Below are 26,829 nucleotides of genomic sequence, written 5' to 3'. Positions count from 1 at the left end.
AAATACCACAAAATAGTGGTGCAACGTGGATATTAGGTCCAAGGGAAGCACTGAAGGGACTAGGGATCAGAAAAGTATTCTAAGAGCTCGATGGCATTAGAGACAGCATAAAACATTAGGAAGAGCTTTGGACTGAATTCAGAAGATCAGCATTCCAATACTAATCCTCCCACTTAATAGCTGTCTGACTTTGGGGAAAGTCAATTAGCCTGTAAGTTGGTTTCCCTCACCTGTAAAAAGAGGTTAATAATATTTTTTAAGAAAGTGCTTTGTGAACATGAAGGTGCTAAAAATAAATGTGAACTATTAATATTATAAGGACAGACAGGATTTCAGTAGTTGGAATAGAGATAGGTATAACAGGCATAGGAAAATTATGAGCAATGTCAAAGATGTAGAACACTGTAGGACATGTTTGAAACAATAGTATGTACTCCAGTCTGGCTAGAGAAAATAGTATAAGTGGAAGGTGGTGGCATGAGATAAGGTCAGAGAAGAGGAATTATACCTAATTATGGCTTAAATGCCAAGTAAAAGAGTCTGAAAGTTGGTCAGGAACAAAGGAGAACCAAAGAAAAAGCTTTGGGGAAAAAAGTGACAGGCCAATCTATGCTTAAGAAAGATAAGTCTGGCATTAGTGTGAATAGTTTGGAAGGAGAAGAAAATAGATGTAGGAAAGAATATTAGGAGGTTCTTGAAACATTATGGTCAAGTGGTAACGACAACTTTATATGAAGGTCTTATATATGGAAACACAAATGAGGGAATCAATGTAGGAAGTATTGCAGAGGAAGAACTGTTGAGATACAGTAATTAACTGGCTACCAACTGGATAACAGATGAGTAAGAGGGAAAGATCAACATAGGCATGTCATGCTGGGTGGTCCTGTGCTGGTGTCTCCCATGTCTCACAATAAAAACCAAAGTCCTTCAGAGAGACCTTGAGAAAGTCCTTATTTTAGAGCTGTTTGTTTTTCAGGTCTACTGGATTTTGTGTTGTTCATAATCATGTGCATATTCCATGTACTAATGGTAAGCGTAACCATCTTTACTAAAGTTTTTGTATTTTTTGTGTGTGTTTCGACCACATGGTGGGATCCCCACCTGAAAACCAGGGTTAGGTGAAGCAGGCAATTTTTAGGGAACCTTTTCTAGCACCTTCCTCATGCCAGAAGGTGAGCAGTGTGGTCTGTAAGAATGCTGCTCAGACACTTAGGGAGCTACTGATTCATACTGCTGCTTCAGTCCAGTGAGAAGATGACCCTATGCCCTGGTTAGCCTGTGTACAGGGTTATAACCACAGTTCCCAGTGTATGTGTACCAGCTAATTCACCACTAGCCTGTTGCCACAGGACTTCAAAGGTAAAATAGTTGAACAGTAAAATAATAAAATAATAAAATTGTTAATAGCAAAATAATAAAATAGTAAAACAGTATGGGTGATGAATTTTGACACATGTATAAAATTGGATCTAGGTGAAGTGAAGTTGTGCAAAGTTGTCGGCCTCACTCTCTCTCCCAGAGTCATCAAAGTCCAGTAGCAAGACAAAAGTCAGAACAATTGGCAATGGCTCAGGATACAGTGGATGACCTTAGTGTCTTCAACGTCTGACCAAGCTTCATGCGCTCCGCAGTGCCTGCTTCCGCTGCCTTCATGGCTTATTAGAACAAATTGTTCACATCCACCTATTCTACCAGCTAAGTCTTCACATGCTTGGGGTAGACATCCCCCTAGCTCACTGATAGTTTTAAGACCTGTCAGTTACCCTCAACCTGGTTTGGCCTGTCTGCCAAGATGGTTTACCAAAGGTATATCCTATACAGGGTATTCAGGGGGAAGTAGCACTTCTGGTGTGAGGGCCTGCTGAACCCTTTTCAGGGCTACTCAGCCACTCTTGGTATCTACCTGTCACTCAACTCTCACCAGTGGCTCCAAGAAGCTCTAGTATGCGCAATGGCCACACCCTTGTAAGATTGTAAATTGAATTGTTTTTCAACTACCTTATGGTGCCCTTCTAGGTGATCTGCTATAAAGTGCAACTTAGCTCAAAGGTTTGGAATGATTGCTGTGGGGCATGAGCCAGGGAGACAACAAGAGCAAAGTAGGACTGCTGAAGCGCAGCTTAGGCTATGAACCATAAGTAAGTTTATAATGGATGAAATCAGTTAAATTTCTTTACTTTTTGTAGGAACAAAACAAGAGCAGAGAAACAAACTGATATAAGTTATCCCCACTACCCCAAGTTATTAGTATTTTCTTCTTCCCCAAATTACTCTATATTTATTCATCTCATATATAAAATGTAAAGCTGCTTTAAGGCAGGAACCTTCTGGTTTTATAGTTTTAGTACCAGGACCGATCCTACTCCCCTGCACATAATATGTTCTCTAAATCTATAACCTTGATGATTCCCTAACAGTAGAAGATACACAATGGAAAGGAACATCACTGATACAAAAAGACCCACTTTTGCTGTGTTTGGCTTTTTTTAGAAGCAGCTTGGCACAATGGAAGAAAGGGTGGTGGGTTTTGGTGTCAGAAGGCCTGGCATTTAATCCCAACTCTGCCCCTGACTTGATGTGTGACCTTGTACAAGTCCTCTCAACCTAGAAAGGATTGATTCTTTGGGGAGACAGGGAGACAGGAAAAGAGATTCTATGAGTAGTATCTCAAGAATAAGTAAAGTGAAAAGGATAGACTCCTGGATCAAGGCTAGGAATGGCAGGAAGTGATAGAAAGGAAGGAGAAGTGGAATAAGAGGGTATCTCTGGACAGCAGATGTTCATAGATCTAGAGGAAGAAGGGAGCTAAGGCCAGCAAGTCCCAATCTCATTTTACAAATGAGGAACCCTGGACTGAAAGATTTTAAATGTCTTTCTCAGGGCCACAGAGTCAGCAACTGAACCCAGGTCCACAGACTCCAAATCCAGCATGAGTTCCATGATTCCATGTTGTTTAGTTCTGCAAGATGTTAACACACAAAGTTCAATCACGCTGTTTGGCATATGATTGAAGTTGTCTGGGACAGGTGGTTTAAATTAAGCAGATTGGGAAATTGTATGGTCAAGGTGTTAAAACAATGGTCAACAAGAGTTACTGAAGTTCCCAAAGATGATAGTAAAGATGGGATAAAGATCATGACCTTATTGGCTGAACAAAGTTTTCTGTACTGCATTTGCCCAAGCTGATGGTCCTAATGGCTCTCTGAGCTTGAAATTTCATGATTGAATCATTGATAAACTTTCTAAAAAACCTATAAAACATATGTTACATTGCCACTAGAGGGCAGAAAAACCTTAGAAACAGTGTATACAAACTAATGACATCCTGTTGTGGTACGTAATTGTCATTATAGTGGACACTCCAACCTTATGGAAGGTAGAAAGGTTGATCAACAAAGGGTCTCCCAACTATTCCTTTGATACCTATGAGACATCATTTCCAGGTAAAATAATGTGGTACTACTGTCTTCAGAGAGTTGCTACTTAAAAACTGGTGACATAAATTAGTCAGCATTTATGAAGTATTTCAACTGGAAGCAAATCCATTTACATATTGAAATATCTTTAAACACTAGGAATTGCTTCATTTTAGAAATCTCTTGGGGGAGGGAATTATTTTAAATTTATTATTCATTACTATTTGTGGTTGCTACCACGGGGAGTAATTCAGACTACAGTATTAGAAAACTTAAACACTCAAGTAGGTAGTAAAGTTTAATGAAAACAACAATGAAAAAATAAACTGAGTTATAATCATAAGCTTGATATGTGTTTGTATTTGTGCGCATATGGTTAAATACTTGCTGATCTTGATGATTTTTACTTTAGATTTCTTCCCCTTCAGTATACATCTCTAAGAACTATTCTACTGAGTCAATGTATTTTTCATTCTTGCCTTCTGTTACTCCCAGCATTCTCAATGAACCCCTTATTCTAGGGATCCCTTAATGAGGATGTCTATTCACAAATCAAAGGCATCTTTGAAGATATTTGTCGAAAATAAACATGTTTTCCCATCTTACTGTTTGAGTATGAAAAAGCATTTGATTCAGCAGAGGAAATGTTGCCTTAAAGCTTTTCCTCTAATAAGGTTTCTCCTATTTATACATTAAAATCACTCAAGATTTCTTGAAAGACAATAAGGGGGAAGAGAAAGGGAGCAAGCATTTATTAAGTGGCTACAATATGCAAGACACTGCTAAATACGCTCAGCTCTTTCAACTGTTCCTTGAACGTCATGGAATGTCACCATTTTGACTGCCCTCCTCTGGGCTCTCTCCCGTTTATCAATGTCCTTAATGCTAGAAGGATCAGAATTTATTACTATCTCATAGGACCAAGATGCATCAATTGACACAGTGTATCTTTTTCATCCATGAAGCAAAGAGATAGTTTTATCGAAAGTTTTATTTTAAAGTAAAATTATAATTTTTCACATCAAAGTTGTGCTTAGTTCTTCTAGTATTAAACGATGGTATCCAGAACTGAAGATAAAACTGTAGATGAGGTAAGGCAAGAGAAGAGGGTAGTGGGACTGTCACTTCTATATGTTCTTGTTAATGAAACCCAAACTTCCATTAGCCTTTCTTGGCTCCATATTAGATGGCTGCCTCATATGGAGCTTGCAGTCTATTAAAATCCCCAAATGTCTTCCAGCACAACTGTTATCGATCGCTGTGTTTTTCACCTTATACTTGTGTAGTTGAAGTATAAGACTTCATATTTATCCCTACTGAATTTCATCCTGTTAAATTCAGAACAACTGAAGATCGGCTGACCATGTGGTGAGGGTGAGGGAGGAGAGGTACATAGCCAGATGCAGGTGAATACTCCAGTGGTACCCTTGTGATACCAAGAGAAGCCTGGTAGTATCCAGTATGTTGGATGGAACCCCTGAAGCAAACATACATAAGGATATGAACAAGAATTTCCCAAGATGAGCAGGTCTAGATGGGCTACAATCTTAATCATTTAGGGAACTCCCAAACAGATTCACAGTTCCATTTTAGCACTTGCATATGTAGCCAGATGGCAGAGTGGATAGAGTAGTAGATTTGGAGTCAAGAATATCTGAGTCCAGATCCTGCCTCAAATACTAGCAAGATACAACATCTTTCAGCCTTATTTTTCACACTTGTAATGGGGATAATAGACCAGTCTCATAAAGTTATTGCGGAGATCAAATATGATAAGATACACAAGATATTCTGTAAACTTTAAAGTGCTATATAAATGTTAGCTATTAGTATATAGAGGCTAAGATATTAGATTTTAGTTTGATAGCTTCTTTTCCAGTGTTACCATAGTTATATAGGGGCTCTCTCACCTTCCCCTCCTCTCATCAACAAAGCAAAACAAAATAAAACAAACTTCCTTGGCCATCCCAAATTGAATCTGTTCAATAAATTTGATTGAGTCCCCCAATCAAATGCCAATGAAATCCACCTGCTCAGAATACTGCCAGTGCATAGAAACCTTAATAATTATAGAAAACCTTAATAGTTATCACCCTGAATTACACTTCAAAATAAAACAAAGTCAATAATGACACGGGGGAATTTTTGTAGCTATTGCTTCTTAATATTGATTCTTCAGAATTCCAAATGTTTTTCTAGTACTCAACCTGAATTTTATAAGGATTCCATTCTAAACTGCTCCGTAGATTTCACATTTTTCATAATACTTGAAAGAAAAAAAAGAGATTGGGCCTTAATGTAATTTATTAAGCACAAATCTGAATCCATCTGATATGACAAACTTAAGGCAGCACAGCAAAACTGATTTCTGGGGTAGGTACTTGGGCAGGTAATGAAAGAAAGGAAGGGTAAATCAAGTAGCTGCCCTAAAAAGGAAAAAAATTGCAAGTTTTGTGGAGAAAGGTTGAATCAGACAGTCAGCAACATAGACACTCCTTATATATTGTTTCCTGATCTGGCACTAACCTACTGGCCTGAATCATTGCTCTTATAAACACTTTTACCTTGGATTTTGACCCTGTTCCTCCAGGATTACCTCACATCCCAACCTTTACCAAGCATTTACTTACTCAAAAGATAGCACTACCACAGTAGGAACTCCCCCTGGCAGAAAGTAAGCTCTTGAGGGCAGGGATTGCCTCACTTTTATATTTGTCTTTCCAGGACTTAGGCTAAGGCCTAGCAGAGAATAAGATTAATAAATGTTTGTTGACTGATTTGCTTGCAAGGTTGTTATAGTTTGTCTTATTAAAAACGTGTACACAATCTATTCAAACAGATTACTTGAACCACTAAAAGTTACATTTCTCCCACAATACAAGGCATATTTTTAGAGTCAAGTGGCCAGACTCCTGAAACCTAGAAGGATGTGCCAACTTTGTATATAAATTTAGTGGTTTTGTGGCCTAGACAAGATTTCATTTGAATGACTAACTCCCATGCATAAGCTAGACATGTGACCTATACTGCCCACTGTAATTTAGCTGAATAGAAACCTTCTGAGCAAAAACTAAGCAAGAAAACATTGGTAACCTTCTATCATAAAAATCAGGGTAGAGAACAGTGTCTTCTTCCATAGCAGTAGTCCCTACTTATTAGGTAAACCACTACACAGCCTTATGCTATTCAAACTTTGAAAAATAGAGTTACATTAGATTTCTGCTTGGGCAATAAGTAATAACTCAAAAAGCAAAACTCATTGAAAGCAGAAAATCCCAGGATACACAGTCCCCTCATCATTACAAGAACAACAATGATAAAATGGAGATTGTAAATTGAATCCATCTGGCTTTCCTAACAAAGTCCCAATCAGAATCTAGTAGTGTTCTCTGGTCTTAAAAGCTTCCAGTTGAATCATTTTTTAATTGAACTGCTGGGTTACCAGTATATGAAGTCTTGTCAACTTAAAAAGGCAGTCAGCCTTATCTAAAGTCCTATCTCTTCTCCTGTATAATCTCTAAAGCCTAGTACCATGTATACAGTTCTGTTCCTGAAGGAAGCAAACCATTTATAAAAAGAGAGAAAGGAGGGGGAAGGGGAGAGGAAAGGAGAGGACTGTTTTTCTTTAAAGGAAACTTTAGAATAACTGTTGTAGTGCACAAAAACAAGTATTTCCCAATGACTGGTCTGTGGTCCACAGAATATAATCTCCTTTAGGGCAAATGGTCCTTTTTGGTTTTGTATACACAGAGCCTAGCACAGTGTTTAGCAAAATGGAGTGACTTAATAAAGACTTTTTTAATTTAATTGTGGATTGATATGTTTACTATCTTATTTTTGTGGGTGAGTGCACCAGCAACTTCAATATTACTAAAAGTAGATTCAACAAAAGATGAACTATGGCAGCCACGGGAGTGAAGAGAAGAGGGATACTGAGATATAATCAATAGGACTTGGCAACTGAGGAAATATTTTATGTCTTCAACAAAAACAGGTAATTCTGGAAGAGGAATAGGTTGAACAGGTGGGTTAAGAATTAATGAGTTCAACTTTGGATATGTTATATATCAGATAGAGATAGTCAAATAACACTAGACTTAAATTCAGGAGAAAGAGTAGTGATAGATTTGGGCAACATTTGTAAAAGGACTGAACACATAGAAGCTAATGAAATCACTATGGGAAAAAGAACAGTCAGAAAAGAAAAGGACCAAAAATGACATCCACGCTAAAGGCATAGTGATGAATTAGAGGGAAAGGTGAGAGAAATAAGAGAAGTAAGAATAGTTACTATCACAAAGCCAAAAAAGCAGAGAGTATCAGAAGATCAGAAGTGGTGTTCGAATGTGTCAAAAGACGTAGAGTGCTAAAAGAATAAAGACAGAAAAGGCTAACAAATTTAGCAGTAAAAAACACCATTGGCAACCTTGGAAAGAACAGGGATAGGGTCCAAAGTCAGGATTATCTGGGTGGAGACTAAGGCAAGACATATAGGCAGTAGGAAGTTTGGCAATAAAAGTGGAGACAGAGTTATAGGATAGCTTTCAGTGGATGAAAAGGTCAAAGGAAGGTTTTGTTTTTGTTTTAAAGAGGGTGGAGACCTAGGCATGTTTAAGCGTAAGTGGAAAGAGCAAGGCAATAAGTCAGAAGATTAACAAGAAGGAATGATCTACATGAAGAATATACAGCAGTATTATTGGTCTCAAAATTTAGAGAGAAGTAGCACTTTGCTTTTTAGATGAATGCTCATCTCTTTGTGCTTCAAAAGTAGCCTAGGAATTACGTGAATTTGCCAACTTTAATGCTTTCTTTCCTCTTAACTTGACATCTACCTTTTGGCATACACAGGATAAACTGGGGGTAAGCTCAGAGAGAAGGTACTAAGAGGACTGGGAAAGGCTTCCTACAGAAGGCGGGACTTGAGCTGAGACTTGAAGGAAACCAGGAAAGCTAGAGATGAGGTGAGAGAGACCAAGGCATTGGGGACAGCTAGTGAAAATTTCTGATGTCAGGAAATGGAATGCCATGTGTGAGGAACAGCAAGGGGCCATTATCACTAGATTATAGAGTACATGGAGGGGAGCAAGGTGTAAGAAGACTGGAAAGGTAGGAAGGGGCCAGGTAATGAATGGCTTTAAAAGGCAAACAGAAAATTTTACATTTGATCTTGGGGGTAACAGGTAACCACTGGAGCTGACAGAATAGGGGAGTGACATGGTTGATCTAAGTTATAGGATGATTAATTTAATAGTTGACAGAAGAATGGTTTGGAGTGGAGAGAGATTCGAGGCAAGGAGGACGAAACCAGCAGGAAATTGCAGTAATCTAGGCATGAGGTGGTAAGGCTCTGCACGAAGGTGGTGGCAGTGCCACAGAAGAGAACGGGGAATATGGAAATGAAAGGACCAGACCCCTGACTGGTATGAGAGATGAGAGAGAATGAAGAGTTGAAGATGCCACCTAGGTTAGAGACTGGGTGACTAGAAGGATGGTGGTACCCTTGGCAGTAAAAGAAGTGTCTAATAATAAGGATGTCTATAGGATATCCAATTGGAGATGTCTAAAAGGCAGTTGGAGATGTGAGACTGGAGGTTAGGAGAGAGTTAGGGCTGGGCAAGTAGATATGAGAGTCATCTGCATAGAGATGACAATTGAGATCATGGGAGCTAATGAGATCACCAAATAAAATCACATAGAGGGAAAAGGGAAAACCCAGGAGAGAGCTTTTGGGGACCGTCATTTTATTGGGCATAATGTGGCTAAAGATCCAGCAAAGGAATTAGAGAAGGAATAGTCAGCAGTTTTCAGAGAACCAGAAGAGAGGAGTGTTATGAAAATCTAGAGAAGAGCATATCATGGAGAAGACAGTGATCAACAGTGTCAAAGGCTGCAGATAAGTTGAAGAGAAGAAGGTTTGAGAAAAAAAACACATTAGATTTGGCAATTAGAGATCACTAGTAACTTTGAAGGGTGCAGTTTATTTAAATGATGAGGTCTGAAGTCAGCCTAAAAAGATTTAAGAAGAGAGTGAAAAGGAAAGGATCTGCATCTGTTTTGCTGGGACACATGCCAATGGGAAGAGAGACATTACATTTTAGAAAAATGACTGGCTGGAGAAGGGTTTCTCTCAAGACACTGCTCTATCTTGGTTCACCTGCTACCTGTCTGACTATTCCTCCTCAGTCTCCTTTACTAGCTCATCATCCAGATCCCATAACCTAACTGTAAGTGTACTCCTAGGCTCTGGGCTTAGCTACTGTTGCAAGATGATGATGATGATGGTGGTGATGGTGGTGGTGGTAGTGGTGATACTTGATCATCCCAGTGCAATTTCTGCTGCCTTCAGTGTTACTCATTGTAGAGCTATCATGTAGAGATAATTCTTATGAATTCTCACTAAATACAGCAAACTACTTCTGGGTAGTAGTCCAAGATATATAGGAGGTAGGTGGAGAAATTATTTCATGTAGTAGTCACTTAATGCTTATTAACTGACTAAATAGAAACAACTCACCTACAATATATGATAATGGCATCAGATCCATCATGTTCTTTCACTCTAAGGATATGGATGATGAAACTGAATTACAATGGCTGAAATAAAGCTGCATTTGATTTTTTTCTCAGCTTTTTTAAAAAGTCATTTTTAAAGAGACTTAGGATTATTCTGAATTTATCTTATCTCTGCAGCAGAATAGGAAAAAAATGGACTTGGAGCCCATTAATGACCCTGAGTTCAGATCCCAGATTTACTAAAGACCTGGATGTTTTTACTAAATTCAAAACCCCACTGAACCTCATTTTTATCAGTAAAACTAGGGGATGGCTTAAATAACCTGTAAGGTCCCTTCCAGTTCTAAATCAATTTTTAGAATCATATTAGATTCTAGATCAAGACATTCTAGATCATATTAAAGAACTAGACCTCACAGGCTAACTCACGAATAAAAACTCTGAAGTCCAGGAAATCATTTGTCCTGACATCTAATGGACCTATGGGTTCCATTACAGAGAATTTATATCAGCGGTTCAAGTACCAAGAACTACTAAAAATACTAGAAAATGAATGACACAAACTTTTCAAGACACAAGGCTAATCAGGTGAGAATTGTTTCCTCTTTTTTTGGGAAAACTGAATGAAGGATGTGAGCTTTAATAACTAATATACCACTGTATGATGCTGTGTAAACCAAAAGACTTCCTTAGCTAATTTTAGTTTGCTCCTCTCTAAAGAGGAAAAACTGGGGAGATCTTGATTAAAGGAGCCCAATAAAATGTCTTTCCTCTGCCCTCCCCATTTCTGAGGAAGGGTAAGCAATAAGCAACACATGGCATTTCCTCCTTGTCAGTAACTTCCTTTATTCTGTGGTTTACAAAGAATGCATCTGCTGTCTCACTTCTATCTCAGCCAGAGTAAAAATCTGGCGCTGTTGTCTTCCTTCCCCATCTTCTACCAGGATTTGAGGCAGAAAGCAGTCATATTAGGACTATCTCCAAAGGAGAAGAAAGATATGACAGAGGAGTGTGGATGCACCTGGAGATAAAAAGAGATAAAGGGAATATTTGTCCTATGACTGTGTTGGCTCCTTTCAGGTTGGTGAGATGTGTTAAGCAAGCTCTAAGATAAAATAGTTGGGCCTTAAGAGTCATGCTTTCATCTCCTCAGGCCTATCCAGGCTATGCTCTGCTTGTCTTACCCTCTTCAGTACCACCTATTCCAAGATTACTTTATGTTACAAGGTCACTAAGCAATAAAGTATCTTAGAATATGAGTTTTTTTTTTTTACCACTATTCAGAGATACATAAGGGAAAAACAGGGGAGAAAACACAACAAAACAAAATAAAAAATAATCCTCCCAAAAATTGCCTCTTGGGTATACAATGCTTAATCAGCTCTAAGAAATGAGTAACTACATGGTGTTATGACCAATGTCATTGTCCATGCTGATAGATTGTAATCACTAAATAAATCACTATCTCCTCTTCAATACTAACAACCGTAATATTTCCATCCAAAGGTTACAGTTTTGCCCTAAGTTTTTTAAGGAAAAACAAGAAAATATCAACTCAGCCTCCAGTTTTCCCATGGAAAACTATTATATTAATTTGAATGTTATTCAGCAATTATCTTCAGTTAAACCAAAAAAATGCCTTGAAAACAAACTGATTGTGGGATTTGTTGTTAGCTTCTGGATAAGAACTACAGATATAAAGAGAATAAATTGGAGGGGAAAAAAACAAACATTTCTCCGATGGTTATTTCACATGGCTGGGAATAGGTGAAGAAAGCCCTTCACAGCACATAGTAAATAAACCAAATATCAAATAAAAGCTCATTTGATCAACTAAGTAACTCAATATTTTAAAAGGCTTTAACTTTTGCTATTAGTAAAACAATAGTTTATGGAACTTTCTAGAACAAAAGAAGATAGAAGAGCATATAGCATAGCCATCAGAAACAAAATTAGAAGGAGTTTATTTCATTTTGTTGTACTTTAGTATAAGTCAGTTCTGAGCTAATAACTCAATTTAAATTCAGTTCCACCAATACTATTACGGCTATCTGCAATTATCTGCCAAGTTGATGGTACTTTCTGCCAATGCTCTTATATAGTATTCTGATAGAGACAACCAAGAAGAAAGTCAAATGAATAACTATGAGGAGGAAAAAAATTCTATCGATTGCTGGGAGGGACAGACAGAATAACTATGGTCAAGGTGCATATGGAAAGACTTATATGAACTGATGCTGAGTGAGGGGAGCAAAACAAGGGGAGCATTGTACACAGTTACAGCCACATTGTGTGATGGCTAACTTTGATAGACTTGGCTCTTCTCAGCAATGCAAGATGCTAAGACAACTCCAAAAGGCTCACGATGGAAAATACTATCTACACCCAGAGAAAGAATTACAGGCTCTGAAAGCCGATCAAAGCAAACTGGTCTCTTTTTTGTTTTGTTTTGTTTTGTTTCTTCTTTCTCATGGTTCATGCCATTGGTTCTAATTCTTCTTTGCAAAGTGACTAATGTGAAAATATGTTTAATGTGAATGTATATGTAGAGCCTATATCAGATTGTATGCCATCTTGGAAAGGGGGAGGGGAGAGAAGGGGAGAAAGTCTGGAACTCTAAAGCTTGTGGAACTGAATGTTGTAAACTAGAAATAAATAAATAAATTTTAAAAAATACTGGTGGATAGTGAGAAGGAAGAAGAAAAGGGCCTCAATGCAAGATTCACTTAAGCAGTATAGACTTTGTGTTAATTCAAGAAAAAGAAAAAAGAAAAAGATATAGAATTCTTAACTTAAAAAACAAAACTAAACATTTCTACTATTAAATGATGCTCAGAGTTCCTTTTAACTATGGTTTTCATTTATCCTGGTGGGAAAATGATCGATGTTGAGAATGAATTTCAATGCACATTCGATTTGTTATATTTAGTACATCTTCCCAAATTAACGTACACCCACACTAGACTCCTTCTGAACTAAATCTAGCCACTTTTCTTTAAGGACAGCTGCTGTGGAAGGAGAGCCAAAGCTTTTACCGGAATGTGATTGAGAGCTGAGGGAGAGGGGGACAGTGGAAGAAATAAACAATTTATCACCATAGAGAGATCAGTTTTCACACATTTAGTAATTGGTGACACAGCCAATCCTGCAACATTCTCCTCTCCCTAAGGACGAAGAAGGCAGACTTCATTTTAAAGATAAAATGAAGAGTATGGCAGCATTCACAATCACAAATAGCTTGACTGCTCTCTAGAGCGTTAGGTGAAACATATTCTCAAGTTAACAAACATCTTTCTTCAATATGAGATTGTGTTAAAGGCACAATTCACTGAAACCTTGTGAAAATGTCAGAAGTACACAGGATACCCAACTAAAATTACATATCACTTACTTACTGGCAAAGATCACTACAATACAAATTTTAAATTTGTTTGAAGGCTATAGTTCCCTGACACAACAGAGAATGTAACCCTATATTTAGTATATTTTATTTGGTCTAAGAGAAGAGTTTTTGTTGATTTTGTTTTATCTAGACCTGTGAGGAATAAGGAGATTCTTCTTATTTTTTCTATCAAGGTCCAGTGATATATGTAGGACAGAGGGAGGAATCAGTCTTGGATCATATATATAAACCCATGGAGGTCAATGACATATGTCAAAATATTTATAGCAGCACTTTTTGAAATAGTAAAAAGTCAGGAAAATCAATAGGAGAATGGCTGGAATAAGAACAACATTGCCAACAACTAACATTTCGATAGCTCTTCCCATCTGCTAGGCACTGTGCCGAATGTTTTTAATCAGTATTTCATTTTATCTTCACAATAACCCTGGAAAGTAGGTGCTATTACTATTATTCCCACTTTACAGATGAGGGAGCTGAGATAGAGCTTAAGTGACTTGCTAGGTCTGAGATCACACTTGAACTCAAGTCTTAATGGTACAGGCCTGGCTCTTTACCCTACTGTTCCACCTACCTGCCATTAACAAATCATGACATATGAATATAACCATCACATTACTGCACCATAAAGAAGGACAACAACGAGTAATATAGGAAAATCTGTAAGAGGTCAAAGTTCCATTTGACATAAGGAAAAACTTTCTCACAATTATGACTTTCAGAAAAAAATTATGACTTTCAGCTTTTCAGCTGCATTGACAAGTAGTGAGTTCCCTTTCATTAGAAATATTTAGGCAGAATCTAGATGATCACTCGTAAAGTACGTTGTAAAGTTTCTTCTATTTCATGTATAGGTTGAACTGGTTGGTTGTTAGGTCCTGTCGAATTCTGAAATACCATTCTTTGGAAACAAATTGGGCATGATTATTCCTGAAAACAAATGAGTCCAGTTTGTTTCATCTGGTTCTTTGCTCTCAAGCTAATTCTCCATCATTCAGAAATGGGTAAACTATTTATGGACAATCCCAGTTCCTTGGTTTCCTCTCCTATGTTACTTCATTTTGATCATTTCACTACTTTACCAAAAGGTATGTCAGAAAATGAATTTAGTTAGTCTGAGTTATGACAAATTCAAGAAATATCTGGTATATATAAAGAAGAATCCCAAGTGTTAGGGGAGACACAAAAAAACACTAAGACACACGATCCTTGCTTTCATGGATTACAGCTTAATAGGGGATAAGTAACACAACTCGGTTTATATAACAGAGTTACCTTTTACCCCATGGAGCACAGAATTAGGAATAATAGGAAGTTGCAGAGAGGTATATTTAAGCTTAATAATAAGGAAAACATTCCTAACAAAGAGAACTATCCAAAAGTGGAATCATAATTTTTCTCCTTATCAGAGTTCTTCAAGCAAAACCTGGTCACTTTTGTAGTACAGTATAGAGTAGATTTTTGTTGAGGTACAGGTTGGACTAGATGACCTCTTTGGATAGGCTTTCCTTATTTTCAATAAACTAAGAGAATCTAGATTTACATAAAAGATAAATTAGGATGTTATTCTTTGGCTTAAAAAGTAATTCACAATAGGATTCCTATAATATTTATTTTAATGCAGCATATTTCTTTTTGATAATAAAATATATGAGCAAAAAAGATATTTAAAAGAATACAGCAATAGAACAAAGTAAAGGGAATTAATACTGATGAAAGGAAAAAGATATCTGATCAAAGAAGTCAGAGAACTAATTCCCATCAGGTAAAGACAAACAGCATTGTAATGATGTGAAAAGAGAATACCCAAACTAATTTCTCCAGCTCAGTAGGGGAAAAAAAACTGAACATAAAAAAAAAATGTAGCTCAGTACATGTGTAATTCTGATTAGTGACTAAGCACGTTTCCCATTTAATTGTTCTTGCTATACATGGAACAGGGCAGAAATATTGTTATATTCCAGAGATATTCAGTCTCCTCCAGTGTTAGCTCTTAGAATGGGGACCTATTATTGTCTAATTCAAAGAACACTAGCACTGCACTCAGAGGACCTAGGTTCAAATCTCACCACTGACACTTATTATTACCTGTCTGACTTTGGGCAAGTTACCTACACTCCCTGGACCTCAGTTATCTCAAATGTAAAATGAGAAGGCTGGACCAAATGGCTTGAGGTCCCTCCCAGCTCTAGACCTATGATTCTATGATTCTGCAATAAATAAATAGAATAAGAGAAAGAATGAATATTGGTTTATGAGATCTTATTTTTTCTTTATTTTGAAATATCTCACTAGTATTCTGAATAGGCAGTGATACATTTAAGCATTCTTCTGTCCCCCAATGTTTCACTTGCTCCCAGTAAGAAAACGGAATTCCTCAACACTCAAGGTGTCATGGAGGAAACTGCTTTTTAACCAGTTGGTTCAACTAAATAGCCTCTGAGGTCTCTTCTAACTCAGACTTGGTGACTCAGAAAATACAACAGCATATATGATATGTTGTGGCTCTCTACACATTGCTTGGCAACACTTTTTAATTCTTATTTTTAGCACATATGAACTGTTTTGAAGAGTCTTCTGTGATGACAGGATGACAAGAACCCAAAAAATCTTAGTGCAGGGTCAGAAATCCCAATGGGTATTCAACTAAATTTCCCAAAGTTGTATATTTTAGGATTTCCATAGTTTCATTTCACACATTAAGGCCCATTTAAATGAAAATCACCAGTAATTAGATTGCTAGGCTTAACGGTGTTTTTAGGGAAAATAAGGTGTTTTGTACTGACATATATAATCTTCATGAAAATATTCCATAAAACAAAGTGCAAAGTTGTCCTAATAAATGGACGACCACATCTAGGGCTAATCTAAAAATCTCAATTGGCAAATCCTAAGGCATCTGTTGTTCTATCTATCTCTACGGAAGCCTTCAAGTGACCTATAAAATACCTAAAGTAGTGAAGCAACAGGCAAGAGGCAAGTAGTTCCCAACTGATAACCCAAAGTTGCTAACACAAGTAAAATTAAGGAAAATATATAGATACCTAAGGCAGAAAGATAATACATAACTATTCCCTAGATCAATTCAATTATTAGTCACAATGTTGATGTTGTGTAATGATACAAAGTTATTAATGGAAGTGAAAGTAAATAGAAGATAGATAAGGCAAATTGATAATAGATAATTGCCCCCTAGAACAATTCAATCATCTGCAGGAGAGCTTAACTTCCCATTATGTAGGAAACCTTTCTGGTGGATACGTTTAGATTTTTTTTTTTAGGGAGGGGGAGGTGTGAGAAGGGGGGCAGCACAAAAGGGAAAGACAATGTGAAGAAGTCAAGACGCCCAATAACTGGGAAAGTATCATAAACCCTTTCACACATTTCAAAGCTGACTGCTAAACCTGAAGAGTAACTGACTGTCTTCAAATGTCTCCCTTCAAGTTTTAATCAGAAAAAAAAATTAAAGCAGTGTTTACAAGAAGGTAAAACAATGGAACATTTGGTAAGTGGTTTGGGCATTCTTTCAGAGGACCTCTGTAATGACTGAGGGCTTTAGATGCAGTCACTCATAAAATATAAGTCTGAAGGAAAACATAATTAAGTGGGCACTCCTAGGGGTGTGCGGGTGCATTTCAAAAACAGTTCAACCTCCTGCAAATAACAGATCTATTGTCTTGTAAGCCTCAAGATGTCATAAAAATGTAAGCACCAGTCTGTACAACACAGTTTACATTTCCAAGGATACTCAGAATAACCTATAGTTATACAAAGTCTTAAGCATGATTTCACTCACAATACCAATAGGAACACACCCTCCTCACCCCCCCCCCTTTGCTCTCATTAGCTGCAATTTTCAGGAGTGTAGTGTCACTGATTTTGCTCCAACAAATTCCCAAAGTGAAATGCTCAGCTAAATTTTCAACTTGTTCCATCCACCATGAATTTTGGGATTCCTCAAAAGAGAGTGAAATTACAGCAGATCCTTCTCACTCAGAGAGAAAAAGTTCAAGGAATTAGGTGTTCTTACTAATGGAGAGTGTTCCTCAAAACAAAACAAAAAAACCTAGCTTGTTTTCCTTTCCTTTGTTGATGAACCTAAATACGTAAAATTTTTATATGTCATATTTTCATATCTGATTATCTCCCCCTACACACACACACACACACACACACACACACACACACACACACACACTTTGTTTTTCTATAAGTAATGGAGTTTACTTTTAGTAATAAAATGCTGCCTTCACTAAAGAAAACTTTTTCCCTATGCGTTTCCAGAAAAGCGATTTCTCATTTCCAACTCAGCCTTGAAAGCCTGTAACAATTTAATTTTGTAAACTACATTATGCTGGGCCAGGGTAGCTATCCTATTATTCTGCATGTAAAGTTTGAACGAGAATATAGCTTAATGTGGAAATATATATCTAAGATCATGAAATGTCTTAGCATGTTTTCCTAAGAAGTACTTTTAATATTTTATAGGTCATGTAACTTTATGAGTGTTTACCACGGGCTGTAAAAATAGCACTTGGAAAAGAATGAAATATAATCAATCAACAATCATTTATGCATTTATTAAGCATTTACTAACATGCCAGGAACACATAATAATATTTAATTCTAAAATATTTCACAATAATACCAAACTCTAAAATCTACACAAGGCCCAATATACCTATAACATCTGTGCGCTTGGCTTGTTGCAATACATGTCTATCATTAGATCTGTAGTGGAGTTGGAGAACTTAGGAATCCAAGAGAATTATTGTTTCAGAATACTGTTGCACTAGCAAAGTTGCATCACCTGAATTACTGTTTCAGAATACTGCTGTACTAGCAGAGTTGCATCACCTATCAGTGTTTCTCAAAAAATATAGTTTGGAAAGTAGCAAGAGCGATAAGAAGGACTCATTAAGACAGCAACACATCTCCAAGTAACTCTTTGGTGGTGGTCCTAGTGGCAACACCAACATGAGCAAACTTTGGACTAAGACATAAATAGGATGACTCAATCTCCACACCTTCTAGTTCTTTCATCATCTCACCTCATCCTCAGCCTCGTTTCATTGCCAAGATCTATTCTAGTGCCAGGAACTTGACAAAACTATTTCTGATTCGGTGATTTTAGGGCGCGTGTGCGAAGGGAAGTCTGATGAGGGACCTTGGTTAGCAGGCTGGGGTGGGTGGAGTTATCTATGTGAGATCTCAGAGCAATAAAAGATATAAAACTTCAGAACCCCTGACATCCACTGAACAAGGCTTTTCTGGAGTGTATACAAAGCCCATTAGGACATCTTGAGATCAAACCTCAAACAATGAGATAAGAGGGTATCTGTAAAGTTTAGTCAGATACTAATAGAACTCGAGCAGAAGAACCAAGAAAATAAGTCCCCTAAAATAATATGAATTAGCTACTAAGAGCAAGAAATGAAAGGGGCTATAAATCCTATGATTGCGACCTTACTGACAACCTACCTGCGCCAAGCTACGTATCAAATTAACTTAACATGGGCAAGTGCGATTGTAGCCATATACTAGATGTGCTCCTGCAAAGATGATTGTAAATCAATTTTTAAAGAAAGAATTATACTTAATTGTAATATGAATTTGCCATTTAAAGAAATCCTAAGGTAAATACTTTAGCAAAGGGAACAAACTTCACGGTAAAATTAAGCATGGGGTTTATATTTAGTTTAGGAAAGGCAAATGGCTGGGTTCAGATCAGTTTCAAACAGAAAAGGTCCTTCCCTCCATTGGGTGTGGGAGTCTGGGGGGAACCTGAACTTGTGATGTTAATGGTAGGCAGAGCTCCGAGAGAAGCAATGTTCTTCGCCAATGAAGATCAGTACCACTTTGGAACTGATGGTCTCAGAGGCACCAAGGGCTTGGGTGACTGGTCCAGTGTGACATTGCCCCACTGTGCCAGAGGCAAGACTTGAGCCCAGACTTCTAAGCTGCTCCACCACACTGACTTGAAACTCATACTCTCATATACTTGATAAACTAAACTTTTGGCCAGTTCTGATTAATGTGCTCCTCAAGTTTAAGTTTTATAGATATCTCACCTATGTTGAGCAGAAATATATCTAGTATGCTGAACACTGAACAACAAAACAACGATGCCTCATTCAAGGTAAAAAATAAAGAAGAGGCAATATTCCTGGGCTTCCAAAGTGATTTAGAATTAACAAAATTTCATCAAAAGGGAAGTCTAATATATATATGACCAAAAGAAACTCTCCTTGGAAAATACAGAATTTCAAAATTCAAAAAACTAAAGCACAAAATAGTTTCTGGTTATTAAAATCTCTAGCAGTTCTGGAGGACTATATTTTAAGAGAGTATTTTTTAAAAAAAAAGAGTGTCATAATACAAAAATACATCTCTTCTCTGCTTCTCCAAATACTGACAGTGGTAAAATAAGGAAACATGATTTCTGTCAAAATAAACTTCCAAAAAAAATGCCAAGACAGTACCACAACGTGGGAGAAATGTACAAGGAGGAATGAAGATGAGCACAAGGGTGAAAAGCTCCTTATTTAACCAAGAATTTAATTTCAAAGTATATAAGAGACATTAAGGTAAAGTGAAATTTTCTTTAAGAATTAGAAACCGAAGGGGTTGAAAACAGCCAACTGTTAACAACTTTAAACTTAATTTACATTTTGACTTGGGGGTAGGGCAGGAAGAAAAGAAATTACATATTATCTGAGTAGATAAGGATATATTAAACCATCAAGTATTTATCTAAGCCCAGTGCTTTGCACTGGGGACACAAATACAATGAATGAAACAATTCTTACTAGCATAGCACTTATACTCTAATGGGGAGACAAGTACAGATATTAATATATGCTGAATAAGTATTAAAAGAACAAATACAAATAAATACAAAGTAGCTTGAGAGGGAAGTCACTTGATGCTGAGGTGACCAGGAAGGTTTTCATGTAGAAGGTGGTGAGGGTGCTGAATTTTAAGGGAAGAGATTCTGTGAGGTAGAGATTTCAGGCATGGGAGATGGCCAATGCAAAGACACAGGTATGGGAAGAGGAATATTATACACGAAGAACAGAGAAAAGGCTAGTTTGGTTGGATTGCAAAGTATTGGAGGAGGTACAATGTTCAATGATGCTAGGGAGACTGTGGCTAGGTTGTGAAAGTCTTTAAAAAGCTAAACCCTAGAAGAAGATAAGAGTAGATGAAGTAAAGGGTGTCACATGATCAAGAAAATCTCTTTAGCGTTAGCAAGGAGAATAGATTAGAATGGGGAAAATGAATCAGGAGGACCAAGGCAGTAATCTAGGAGAGAGGTGATCAGGGCCTGAACTAAAGTGATAGGTGAATGAGTAGAGAAATGTGCTCAGATTCAAGAGATGTCAAGACAGAAATGGCAAAATGTGGCAACTGACTAGATGGGGTGGTGAGGGAGAGTGAGGTGTGTAAGATAATGCTGAGAACAAACTTAGGAAGCCTGGAGGGAAGGTAGTGCTTTTGACAGAAATAGAGTATTTTGGAAGAGTGGTAGGTTGGGGTTGAAAGGCAATGAGTTCCATTTTGAACATGCTGGGTTTGAGATGTATCTGGGATATCAGTTTGCAATATCCAATGGGCAAATTGGTGGTGTAAGACTGAAGCTCAGACTGGGCTGAATATATAGATCTGAGTCACTGTCATAAAAAATGTTCTCTCAATACAAAGGAAAAAATTTTCTTTTTTTTTTTGAAGTGACAAACTTTTATTGAAGTTTTAAAGAGAACTAAAACATCAAAATGAGTATTTCCACATGCACAGCAGAACACAAAAAGAGGATTATCTACAAAACTATCATTCCCTGTTTCATACTGATTGATTTTTCAAAAGTACATAATAAATTTGCAGTTTACTTTCAAGACTTCCACTTGTCTGTACATCCTTCTGAATGTCCTTTTGTTCTCTTTTGCTCATTAAAAAAAAGTTTCCCTGGTCCCATCACTACTGCTAACCCTTCCTTCTTTTTCTCCTCATCAGACCCATGGAACAGAATCAGTCCACCTCCAAGTCATATGTTTTTTCTTTTTTAACTCTCTAATTAACTTTTGAATACATTAAGATTCTTAAAGGACACTTTTTTTCTCCTCTTGTTTGAATGTTTGCATTATATGCCATGGCTCCTTCCAATTGCTCAAATTAATTCACTGGACTTCAGTGTTTATATTAACAACTCCCTACTCAGCTCCAGACCTTTCATCAGAAATATGTGAAAGGCTTTTATTTCATTAAAAATCCACCACCCTGTTTTCCAACTGTAGGATTATGCTTAGCTTTGTGAGGTGAGTTATTCTTTGTTGTAAGCCTCTGTCTTTTGCTTTCTGAAATCTTGTATTCTAAGATCCCCTTTCATTTACAGTAAAAGCTACCAAGTCTTGTATGAATCGAATGTGGTTCCTTGGTACCTCATTCAGGGTGTTTGAAGTATTTTTTCTTTTCTGTGGGGGCTTTGTATTTTGGCTATGATATTCCTGGGACTTATCCTTTTCAGATTACCTTTCAGGAGGTGATCAGTGGATTCTTTGTTCCTGTATTTCGCGTCTGATTTTAATAGTTCAGGGCAATTTTTCAAATTCTTGAAATGTAGTGACCAGGCCTTTTTTTAAAATCATAATTTTCAGGAAGTTGAATGATTTTCTAGGAAAAACAATTTTCTTGATGGCTACATGTTAATTAAAAAAAAGTAACTGAACTGAAGCATACTTTATTTTTATTAGCATATCAAGCACAAAATTTGCCTCTTTTGCCTAAGAAAAATAAAGCACTTTATCTTCTACTTGAAGACAGAGTCAGTAAGGCAATTCATGGCTATCACTCTCCCACAGAGAATCTTGGTGTTAAGAACAAACTCAGAGGCTTTTAATTGACACCTGAACAAGAATTCCCTATACAACATAATCACCCAGATATAGTTAGGCTATTGTGGGGAAACCCACTAGCTCTCAAAGCAGCTTGTCTACTTTGGGATATATTTAATTATTAGCAAGATTTTCTTTATATCAAACTTAAATTTGTCTCTTTCCAACTTGCATGAATTGTTCCTGGCTCTTCCTCCTGCAGTCAAACAGAACAAGCCATTTGGTATTCTTTGAAACCATGTTGACACTGCTGTTCCCTCATCCAAGTCTTCTCTTTTCCAAGTTAAAGATAGGCTCATTGACAAAATCATGTTAGAACTGAAAGAACATAAAAGTCATCTAGAAGTCCTAAGTTTTATAGATGAGGAAATCAAGATCTGGAAAGATTAAGAGGCTTCCCAAAGGGTCACAAACAAAGTAACTGGCGAGGCAGGATTGGAAGACAGGTCCTCTGACTCCAAATTTATTATTCTTTCCACTACAGCACACTGCCTACCTTTAGTGAATGCTCATAGCATCACTCCAAGCCTTTCATAATCCTAGTTCCCTTCCTCTACACATGCTCCAGCTTTTTCAATATACCCAGAACAGAACATAGAGATGTGATTTAATAAGGGAAAATTATAACAGGATCATCATCATCCTAGTCCTGGATACTATGCCTCTCTATTCAGCCTGAGTTTGTATTAACTTTTTTAGTTTACACATCCCACTACTGACCTATATTTTGATCTTGTAGATAGTCTATTAAAATCTCACAATTTTTTTTCCAGACAAACTAATACTACAATGCTTCACTCCTCCTATACTTACAATGGCAGTTTCTGGAAACAAAGTTTAAGGCCTAATAGTTATTAGCATTAAATTTCATCTTTTCAGATTTGGCACAATGTTTTAACATGTCAAAATCTTTATGAATCCTGACTCAGTCACCTATCATGTTAGTTTTCCCTTGCAGCTTTCCCTCATCAAAAATTGATAAGCATGAAGCTGACTTTGCCTTCATCCGAGGCAAAAATGTTAAGCACACTTGTTATCTCTTTATATATGTTTGGTCTAATACAACTGCTTTCCCCATCTTCATTCTTTTTAGTGCCAATTCTATCTCCTCTGTGAGCACCCTAGGAACTCTGATGCTAGGGTACGAGTGTGGTCATTTCACTGTCTTTAACGGAGAAAATAGTTCATTGAAATGATTTTTGCAATTCTCTTCCATTTTTCTTCTCTTTGCCATCTTCTTTCCATATTCATCCTTGAAAGCCTTTAGGATGACTTCCTAGTTGGAAGTCTTGCCAAATTTCCTTTAAACTATTTTCATCTTCCACTGTTTCACTCTACATAATACTACTAGTAATAAATAACCCTTTACTTTTTCATAAGATTTTACAAGAGAGTTTATGTTTCAGCCCTCCATTAAAGTCCTATTCCAATGCTTCTCTGGAACATAGAGATGATCCTGGGTTCTCAAAGGCTATGCCAGTAGAGTACAAGCTCTAGCAGTTTCTATCATGCTGGAGGGCTTCAGGGGTGGCTCTATTAAAAGACCAAATCTGTTTCCTGAGGACCAACCAAGCACATCAAAATGACCCGCCTTCTGTTTCTTTACTGAGAGTGACAGTAACAGGGGGCAAAGGGTGCTAAGAATAACAAATTTTAATTTGACTCAGGATTTTCTTGTCCACTATCAAAGAGTGAACATATTACTGGAGGAGCTGTGTCATATCGATCTTGGCATTCTTGCTATAAATTAAATCAGAAGAAAGAAGGAAGTTGTGGCAAAATGGAAGGATGACTTACAGATGTTCCTTAGAGAGGGGCAAAGAAAGGAATTAGTGGAATGGATCTTATCATGAACCCAAAGACTACATGAAACATTATTTCATGGAACATTTGGTCAGCATATATTACAGCAGTAACTATTTGCAAAAGACCATCATGAAAATAATTGCTGCTTACACACAAATATTAGTTGTTGAAGATGAGATGGTAGAAAATTTCTATAAAGAATCTGATAAAAGTCTCCAAATCAAATCAACATACCTGGTGACTTTAATGCAAAAATGGGGGAAAATGGCAATGGGGAGAAATATATGGGAAAGTATTGTGTCAGGAGAAAGGAATGAGAGAGGACAAGGACTTATAGATTATGTAGAAGTGCTGTGCCTCTGTAAAACTTTCCTCACCAAAAACCAAAACAAAATAAAAACAATTTTAAATAAATTTCTAAAAAAATAACTTAAGCACCAGACATAGAAAGCACCAAATTACATCACAAAGAATGAAGCTGAGTACACAGAACGGACAAGAAAAGACTTATTAGGGACATGGAGGTTATTCCCTAACTTAGTTGTACATGTTGTCAGATCAGCAATTCATTAGAACTAAAATAGGAATTTGTAAAAGACAAAGAATAATAACAATGAAAAAGATGTACATAATTAAAAACATTTAATCTGAATCATTTTGAAGCTACTGAAAATCAAAAATGGAAAATGGACAAAAGAAATGACATCAATACCAACTGCAATAATGTTATTAAGAAGTTAAATAATGGAAATGAGCTGTCATAGCAAGGAAATCGAATAAACCCCAAAATTGCCAAAAAGTGTCAGCAATGTAAAAATGTAAGCATACTTCTGGATTTCCATGATTATTCTCCCTAATCACTTAGTAACAACTGCTTTTCAGGTATCTTGAGAATCAATTCTTAAATGTTCAAAAAATTAGTAGATTTCTAGCACAGGCTCCCCTATGTAAACCTGTTCTGGTTCAGCTGCTCTCCCCAGCTTTATTTTCTTTGGTGACATTTCTATTTTCCTGAGTAACAAGTGGAACTATAATGTTAGAGCCAAAATGTGATGGTCTACTCCTACAGATTCAGAACGAAACATTCTAGGTCTGTGGGGCCATCTATACCAACTTCTAGCTGAACAAGAGAGCATGTGACATGTGGACATCCCATCTCTGAAGAGAGAAGGAATCCACTCCCTAAGGAGTCAGCCCATCTCACTTCTGAATATTTCAAATTTTTTAAATGAATGAAAAAAATTATGAAGTGCTTACTATGTCATCATAATCACCATCACCATCATGATATTTATATATTGCCTATTATGGGTCAGGCACTGTGCTAAGCACTTTACAATTACTATCTCATTTGAACACAGATAGATGGCTCCATGGATAGAAAGCTGAGCCTGGAGTCAGGTAAATCTGAGTTCAAATCTGGCCTCAGACACTTACTAGTTGTGTGACCCTAGGTAAGTCACTTAACCTCTATTTGCCTTTATCTACTGGAGAAGAAAATGGCAAATGACTCCAGTATTTTTGCCAAGACAACCCCATGGACAATATGCTCCACAGGGTCAGGAAGAGTCAGGTATGACTTAACAACAAAGCTAAGTACTGAGAAATACAAACAGAAAAGTCAAGGAGCTCACATTCTAATAGTGGAAACACCATATATGGAAGGTCTTAGCTGCAAGACAGATGGAAAAGTCTCATGGTTCTTAGGATGCAGCAGCAAAAGAAATGATAATACCTCTTCTCTAATGTCATTTCCACTGATAATGTATCAACTTCTGATGCTGAACTATTTGGCTGTGCCAAAAATAATGGTAATGACTTTCTATTCTGGGTCATCTGCAGTTGTGGCTCCATAGGAGCTGTTTCCCCATATGATGGTTGTGAGGAATGGGCTGGACGTAAGAGAGAGGAAGGGAGGAAGGGAGAAAGAGAAAAGAATGAAAAAGAAATAAAGGAAGAATGAAAGAAAAAAGAAATTAAATTAATTTTGATTAATTTAAATACGATATGTCAAGTACTGTGGTAAGCATTAGGGACAGAAATAAAAAGACAAACTAATCCTCTACCTCAAGGAACTAACATTGCAATAAGGGTAGATAACACATATAGGGGAATAATGACTGGGGACAGGTGTTTGATTTGGAAACTTCCTAGGATGGTCAGTGAAGGCAAAGAGGAATCAATTGTCATGCCCTTTCCAACAGCAATGGTAGGAGTACAGAAAAATGTAGATGAGCTGTTTAGAAAGATCTTCCCCTTTTGTCATCTCTGCTAATCTGATGGCAGGAGTTAGAACCTCAGAGTTGCTGTAATTCGAATTTTTCTAATTATTAGTGATTTGGAGCATTTTTTTATATAGTTATTGATGGTTTGGATTTTTTCTTTTGAATATTGTCCAGGTGGAATTTCCAAAAGTAAGCCACTTAACTTCTTGGGGTCTCAGTTTTCTCCATCTAGAAAATGAGGGAGCTGGACTAAATTAACTGCAAGGCAATTTAGCTTTAGATCTGTGATCCTATGATCTATTATTCACTTTCTACTTAAATTAATCATTATTCTTCATCAAACTCTAATTCAATTTCCAAAAAAAAATCACAAAAAACTAAACTAAAGCTACATTCCAGCTAAAATTTTAAACACAATAATGAGAAAGTAAATTTATTGTTTCCTCAGTAACCATAATTTAAGCATACCAATTTTAACAGCTATTCACATAATGAAACATTAAGGGTATAAATTTAAATAGATGATAAAAGAAACACAAAAGAAAATGTTCTAACAGCTGTATAGACACCCC

General features: G+C 36.9%; 1 protein-coding gene across 6 annotated transcripts in view; it reads right to left on the bottom strand.

The window, feature by feature from the left end:
- Positions 1 to 26,829, bottom strand: part of RASAL2 (RAS protein activator like 2) — a 353,760-nt gene that overhangs the window by 178,368 nt on the left and 148,563 nt on the right. The gene's annotated exons all lie outside the window — the stretch shown is intronic.

Source organism: Trichosurus vulpecula, chromosome 4, assembly GCF_011100635.1.
Source record: "Trichosurus vulpecula isolate mTriVul1 chromosome 4, mTriVul1.pri, whole genome shotgun sequence".
Classification (NCBI taxonomy): domain Eukaryota; kingdom Metazoa; phylum Chordata; class Mammalia; order Diprotodontia; family Phalangeridae; genus Trichosurus; species Trichosurus vulpecula.
The sequence above is the reverse complement of the archived record's forward strand: the minus strand, read 5'-3'. Positions and strand labels throughout refer to the sequence as shown.